Raw genomic sequence first — 8,104 nt, forward strand, 5'->3', positions numbered from 1 at the left:
TCATATTTTTGGATTCTTTTTTTTTCCAGTTGGGTGTTTTTTGCTTCTTTGTATTTCAAATCTTTGACTTGATTCTTGGGATCCTCTAGTCTGTTGTTGGATCTCTGTATATTATTCTTTATTTCAGTCAGTGTGTGCTTAATTTCCAATTGGTCCTTTTTCATATCCTTGAGGGTCTCACTAAAATTTCTCGGATGTTTCTAGAATATTCTTAAATAACCTTATAACCTGGTGTTGAACTCTATATCCAGCAGTTTGCATTCCTCCATTTCTTTCATTTGTGACATGTTTCTTTGTCTCTGTATTTTGGCTGCTTCCCTGTGTTGATAGAGTGGCTTTCTGTGCTAAGTGTCCTATAGGGCCCAGTGGCTCAGCCTCCCTAATTACCTGAAGTGGACACTCTTGGTGCACCCCTTTGTGGGCTGTGTGCACAGTCTTGCTGTAGTTAAGCCTTGATTGCTGTTGGTATCACTGGGAGGAATTGACCTCCAGGCCAATTGGCTGTGAGGACCAGTTGTGTCTACAATGGGAGAACTACTGTTCTGGAGACACCCTTATGGGGCAGGACTTGCTTCAGTGGGGCTTTGTTGCTCACTGAGTCTGCCCCCTGAGTGTGTCTCTTATGGATGTGAAGAGTTGTAATATGGTATGGTCTCACACTGACAACTGGGTACACTAGCTCTTGGATCTCCAAGGAAGTGAAAAGTCAGCCACTGCCTAAGGCCACCCAGCAGGAGCTACAGAGAGATCTGCAGATTTCTCCTCTTTGTTTGGGGTTTGGAGGTGCCCAGATGAGGTCTAGCTGTGAAGTAATGCAGGCCTTCTTTTGCAAGCGCTGGGGATCTCTGACCCAGCTGCAGTTTGTTAGATTTTAGATTTCAAAAGGCCAGTCCATTAATATGCAAAAGGCTCTGTGCACAGCTTGGGTAGGGTTGTAAATTGGGTGGGGCATGGTCTCAGGGAATCACTGGGGTAGAGCAAAGAGCAATGGCTGCCCGTCAGCCCTGTAGGGCAGTAGTTCTTAACTTTGATGGCAGATTATAATCAACTAGGGAGCTAGAATCTCAGGTGGGTACCAGGCATCAATATTTTTTAAATTGACCCTCCCCTACTCTCTCTACTATCCACCACTGTCCCAACCAGTGATCCAAATGTGAGGTCAAAGTTTAGGAAAAAGATCAATATTTTCAGGTATTTAAATATTCTCCAGTTTATACAGAGCTCCATAAAATGAAAAAACTAATTTCCAAAATAATTACCATAATCTAATTTGATGTCTCTAAACACATTGTCTTAACTTGACAGTAATATGTGCAATATATCTGACATGACCATATTTCTTTAGAGGTACCCTGTGTTTTGGATATTTCTTCAGAAATGTTACGCTTTCTTTGCTCTCATTCAAGAGAAAAATTGCTAAGGATGGTGGCATAAAAGCAAGCAAAAGCTATTTCCTAAACTGACATGAGAAGCAATGCAATGTATTTTCTTAAATTGTATTTGGTGATGGACTTTTATTTCAAAATAGAAAGAAATTTTTAGGAAAAAAAAAAGCAGATGTTAAAGTATGAGCAGTTGCCTTGAAGCATAATTCAATATTCATCAAATTCTGTATTTCTGTTGAATTTGGAAAAAGTAGCTTTGGGCTCATGATCAATATTCAACTGTTTATGATAAATATTCTTAGTCCTATTTACATCAAATTCAAATATGTTCATTTTGTTTCTTTTCAGCTTCATAAGAAAGGGAGACAAGACTGAACAGTTGATCTTACACACTATTTCTGCTTCTGAGGATGAATGAGAAATGTCTGTTTATTTAAGTGCAAGGACTCCATTGGCTGTGTTAGCCTGTGTCCCTACTGATAGAATCAGAAGTTGTAAGTTCAATTGCTCCTACATTTTCCAGTCTATTTTGATAGCTCTTTAGAATATCAGTGAATTTTTTTAAACTGGCTTATTATAAACCTTTAAATAACCATTTTCTACTTCACATTCTAAATTGTTATATTCCTAGGAATAGTTGATGAACTGCCTCCCAGATACCTCCTCATTGTTAATTAATGCAAATTGCTGATTAGAAAGAGAATTTACCCTAAAGCTGATAATTTTAAGGGGAAAGCCTGCTGGTAACGCTGGCAGGGGTGCTAGGGGCAGTACCTGGGGGCCGACTGCTCCATCTAGAGCCAGCCTTCGGCCCTGCAGGCTTGATTTATAACCTCTCAAGTAAAGACTCATGTTAGACACACTCTTGGAGACTAATTTGGGAGATCAGATACCAATTTATTGATCGTTTATAAAAATATAACATATACTTATCAATAATTTCCTCTATAGGTAAATTTCCACTTAAGGCCAAATTTCAATCAGAAGAGAAAATGATACTAATGGCTAGTGTCATCAATCTATAATACCTGATACACCAGCTCCATTTTAGGCTTTTATATCTTTTACATTGCTGATGACCAGCTATGACTGATACCAGTTGTGCTTTTTTTTTTTCTCACATAGGATAAAACATCCAATCAGATTACAGTCAAGTATTGTTGGGCAAGGATGTATTTCTTATCCTCATGTTGCTCTTGCATCATGGATGAAATTATGCTGCATAAGCTTTTTAAATAGTTTACTCCAGGGTTTAGCTATATTTTTTTCTTCTCATAGTTGGAGGAACATCAGCTGAACAACAGCTGCTTGAGAACAGAAATCTTATCTGTCTCATTCACAACTGTACCCAGAGCCTAGAACAGTGCCTGTAACATAGTAAGCACTAACAATAGTAGAATGAAAAAAAATGGATGTCTCAAGGTCTTCCTACACTGCACAAATGTTATTAGAAAAAAAGAATATATGCTAAGAACCCATGGATTATCCCCCTTCTTGAGAATATCAAAGGAACTTGCTCACAAACCCCTTGCCTTTGACCCACCAATTTAAATTAGATGTCCCCACCCCCACCCACCACTTTATTATTCCTCTCATCTTTGTTTTCCTTCAGCATTTTCACAGCTGGTAGTTTGCAGTTTATTTATTTATGGTCTGAATTCTGAGCTCCAAGGGGCAGCTGTGTCTATTTTATATACAGACAATACCTACAGCCCACCTGTACGCTTTGAGCTTCATGATATTTAATGAAATTCACCTTGAAATTTATGAGCCAGAGCTACCTTGAAGTCATAGAAGGAATAACTAACGATATGGGGACTTTGGATATCAGGGTGGTTGGGTGATGAGTTATATTGGACAGCAGGCAACTGTCATCCCAACACCCCAAAATCACACCCGATGGGACTTGCTGCTCACAGGCAGACCAGGGATCATCGGTGTTCCCCAGGCTATCTGTAGCAGGAAGAAGCAAGAAAACAGTTTAAGTTCATGTTCATTTTTCAATTTGAAAGTTCAGATTAATTCATTATATTTTATAGAAATCTAGTTGCCTACTTAATTATCACTATGTTCCTAGAAGTTGTTCATCTCAGCGAACATTCAGTTAATGGTTCACTTGGCCTTGACTATTGAATTTTATATATAGAAATGCTACTTACATCTGTCAATTTTACATTTTTTACTGTGTGTTAGGATAGCCAATTCAGAGAAATAAATCAGGTGCTTACAGGTAGTTAAGTAAAGTGTAAAATGGTCATGTGACTACCACAGATCAACACTGTAAATGTAAACCGTGAACAGGAGTCCATTGTAGATATTGAATGTGAAGCTGTGTGCTAGACCCAGTGAATCCTGATGAATATGTGAAAATTGGATTTTATCAGACCAGCAATCAATTTGCCTCTAGTTTCTATTGCATTGTCTCTTACAAAACTTTGTTAAAGAATGGCAGGAAGCCACTGGAGCTTTTGCATTGCTTTCAAAGGACCGTGACCTTTCTGATAAACCAATTGAGTTTTTCCTGAACAAGCAAAAAATAATGCTTCCTAATATGAAATTGATAAATGTTTAAAGGTGGAGAAGAGACCAAAACTAAAGAAACACTAGTCAAAGTTGTGCACGTGCGTGCACACACACACGCACGCACACACACACACAATAGAAGTCACACTATTGCTAAAAGTTTATAAATCCAGCTATAAGGTTAATGAATAATTACCATGCTCAGGAAGAAACTTTAGCCACTAGGAGTTCCATAATCAATGTGGACTGTTGTACATCATATAATATTAATGGCATACAGCACAGAAGGGCAATGTCTATCATGCGTGCATGCTAGCAGATATTTGGCTTACATTTGGAAAGAATCACAGATGTGCACAGTATCAGTCCACACTTGGCAGAAATGTGCAGAAATATACGATAGGGAAATGCTCAGTCACTTACTGGTGAGTTTGTGGCTCCACCCCCATGCTAAAGGAGATTTCCCCCGAGTCAGCAATTATTTTCTGAGTCATGATGTAGGCTGCAAAGACCGACAGCAAAAGTAATGCATGCAATGAGGGAGTATTTACTTATTTGGAAAAAATCCTTGTCCCCTTTCCCATGGTTTCATCATCCCCAGAACATGGTTGGTGAAAGTAGTTTATATGTTCAAACTGTGGTCAACAAGCGAGTGTTTATCTTTGACGCATGCTTTGTGAAGAATCTGGCAGTAAGAACAAGCCTTCTAGTCCACACAGAAGTAAACTGTTTATCGAGGTGAAAGTGTTTAACAAGCTTTGAAAATTAGGGATGAGATAAAAGCATTTCTTCATGACACTAGCGAAGCCAAATTTTTAAAAAGTCATTTTTTCAAGTAGCATATTTCAATGATTATATTCTATATTTTAGTAGCCTCTGTCTATCATGTCGAAGTATAAATTTTATTATTTTAAATATTGTGGCTATTGGAATTTCTTAAGACAAACTATGGTTTAAATATATTAATCAACAAATTTGATTTTAACACTTGATTTTTTATTCATTGTGGAAACCCAAGTCATTATGGAATGTACTTCTATGTCATGTCCCCTTCCCCCCCCCAAAAAAAAAAAATAAACAGAAGAAATGAATACAAATGCTGTCCCCAAAACTGGAGAAGCGCTTTCCAAAGCCAATGAAATCAAAATGGAGTAGGACCCCATTTACATCATCTCTGAGGTTGAAACAGAGCACATTCCACATATTGTGATATGTACATATTTTTTAACCTAGAGCCTGACTTAGTGCTGAGAAAGAACTAACTCTGATGACCAATGATCATGATTAAGACTTTCTATTTCAGTAGGAGAAGAAACTGACTGGATGTGACATGGGCTCTTACCCATGCCTCAAGCTGTCTATCTCTTGGGGTTACAGAAACCTTGGTGAAAGATTACAAACAGCACCATCTCTTTCACAGATATGAAGTATTAATAATTATTATTAATTGAAAACTATTTTGTTTTGGAGGAACCTGGAAAACATTATGCTAGGTGAAATAAGGCTGACACAAAAGGACAAATATTGTATGATTCCACTTATGTGAATTAACCTAGGATACTCAACTTCATAGAGACAGAGAGTAAAATACAATTTCCCAGGGAGGTGAGGGTTGGGTACAGTCTTGAAGGACTGAGCCCTTAACCTGTGGGATCTGACTCCTTCTCCAGGTAGTATCAGAATGCACTTAAATTATAGGACAGTATCCGAGAATTGCTCAGTGGTCGGGGAAACCCTACACATTAGAGCTGGTATCAGAATGAAAGGAACCCTTTATTATTTTTTGCTTCTTACTCATGTTTTATGTGATCACAGAAGTTTAGCAGTGGCTCAGTTGCTGCCAAATTGATCTTAACACTTTTTGTTATATTAAAGCAACATTTATTATTCTTCTTATTAGAAAATACAGTCAGCTAAAAGAGTAAAACAAAACACCCATGATCCTACTGCCTAGGGTAATCACTGTCAATAACTTCTAGATATCAATTCAGCTTCCTTTTTTCCCTTTTTAAAAAATATATTTTTATTGATTTCAGAGGAAGGGAGAGGGAGAGAGAAACATCAATGATGAGAGAGAATCATTGATCAGTTGCCTCCTGCACGCCCCGCACTGGGGATCGAACCCACAACCGGGGCATGTGCCCTGACCAGGAATCAAGCCAGGACTTCCAGGTTCATAGGTCAACACTCAACCACTGAGTCATGCCAGTTGGACTGTTCTTTTCTTATTATAAATATATACACATTTATTTACTACAAAGAGGCCATTCAGTACGCATTGCTTTTTTTAATCTAATTTTAAGTTGTCTACCACAAACTTCTTCCCATGCCAATAAGTATTCATTCACAGTGTAATTTTTAATAGCTAAAAATTACATATTTGTAAATATGCATGTATAATATTAAAAAGCAGTCCTGAATTATTGGCATAGACTTTGCAGGTTCAGGAAATACGTCAGTGTCTTCATTTCATCTCTTCTACATTAATATAATTTTTCAAAAAGGATTTGGTCAGCCTTTCCTAATCCCTCCACAGCTGCATTTTGAATCTTTAGATGTAGCCACAGCTGATCAAGGCTATGTGTGTCGTTAACATATTTGCCTGTAATACATATAGTTCCTAGACGAATCCTGAAAAACTACTATAATTTCTAGCCACCTGTTAGCCACTCATGTGTGTTTATTTATTCGTTGACTGTTGTCTCATTGTGTGTTCTGGACTATAAATGGTGGTTACCAACTGGAATGCAAAGTTTAATATAGAAAATGGGGAAGGCACAAAACTTCTTCCAAGAAAGGAATTTGACTTTTAATTGAAATCTGTAGAGAACACCACTCTTTTCCACAGATGATGCAACCTAAGTATTTCCATGTGCCTCCCACAACCCTATTTGTAATGAGGTTCCTATATCAAAGGCCCTTGGAGATCAAAAGGGGTTGAGGGCTGCATTCTGCTGGCAGAACCACTGTTCCTTGGGGAGGAAAGAACCTGTTGGTGAAAGGGAGACATTTCTCCCTGACCCCAGTGAGGCTCCCCCCGACCCCCACCCTAGCCTGTTGATCATGTCTCCTGACTGCCTCAGTATCATCCAAAGTAGAGCAGCATTTCCTGTGAGATTAGCTAAACAACACCTGAGTTCTCACCCTGTCCATGATGAGAGGGACTGCTCCTCTAGTGAAATAACAAACTCCCTTATATTTGAGGACCAAGTGGGTCACTGGTGCAAAGCTCCTAAAGGCTGGAGAGTTTAATTCAAAGGAGGAATTAAAAGTATGAATATAATCAAGGATACTTATGAAATTAGAATAAAAGATGGATGTGTATATTTTTATTTTTTAAGTATATAGGCAATTGATTTACTTAGAGGAATGACTGTTTCCAAACCATACCCATTTCTAGTCAAGTACAAGAATAATCACAAGCAGGAAAACAAAGGATTGAAGATGACACACTTTGAGGAAAGGAGCTGGCAAAATTCTTACATCTATGTTGGTTTAGTGATCACGTATACGGTTCCCCTGTCAATTTGTCAACTCACTCAGACCATTTCTAAGGATATTTATATGGACTTAGAAAAGAGACCTTGTGTTTTTCCCAAAGAGGGCTTTGTTAAAAATAAATAAACTATACACTCTGAGATATACTAGCTAAAAGAAGATAGTATATCCATAAAATAAGAATAGAATCCTATAAAAAGAGAAACAGCCAAGAAACAATAGTTCTTGGAAATTGAAACATGCTATCTGAAATAAAGCATTCAACTAAAGGAATGGATGATAAAGATGAATACATCTCATCAAAAAAAAAAATCTGTATTGGTTTCCTATTGCCACTGTAACAAGTTATCACAGATGTAGTGTCTTAAAGCAACACAAATTTATTGTCTTAACAGTTCTGGAGGTGAGAAGCCCAACATGGGTCTTCCTGACAAAGAAAAGATCCCAAAAGCTTTCAGTGGAAAAAAAACAACAACAACAGGTCATAAAAAACTAATAGGCTGGCATCAGTTTTTCACCAGCAATCCTACATAACAAGAAATAATTCTATCAGTGCCTTCAAAGTTTTTGGCACAAATTATATTCAACCTGGAATTCTGTGCCCAAATTATCCCTCAAGGAGGACAGCAAAACATAAAACATTTTTTCAAAGTTAACCTTCATTTTTTATAATATATTTTTATTGATTTCAGAGAGGA

General features: G+C 37.6%; 1 long non-coding RNA gene across 1 annotated transcript in view; it reads right to left on the minus strand.

Annotated features, from left to right (window-relative positions):
* The window catches only part of LOC107181855, a 14,998-nt gene extending 7,949 nt beyond the window's left edge, over nucleotides 1-7,049 (minus strand). The window contains exons 1-2 of the long non-coding RNA XR_001512570.1: nucleotides 7,039-7,049; nucleotides 6,693-6,694 (exon numbers count right to left, since the gene is read on the minus strand). This is a non-coding gene — a long non-coding RNA (uncharacterized LOC107181855). The remainder of the gene's footprint in view (nucleotides 1-6,692; nucleotides 6,695-7,038) is intronic.
* Nucleotides 7,050-8,104: the final 1,055 nt, after the last annotated feature.

This window comes from Myotis davidii, unplaced genomic scaffold, assembly GCF_000327345.1.
Source record: "Myotis davidii unplaced genomic scaffold, ASM32734v1 scaffold151, whole genome shotgun sequence".
Lineage (NCBI taxonomy): Eukaryota > Metazoa > Chordata > Mammalia > Chiroptera > Vespertilionidae > Myotis > Myotis davidii.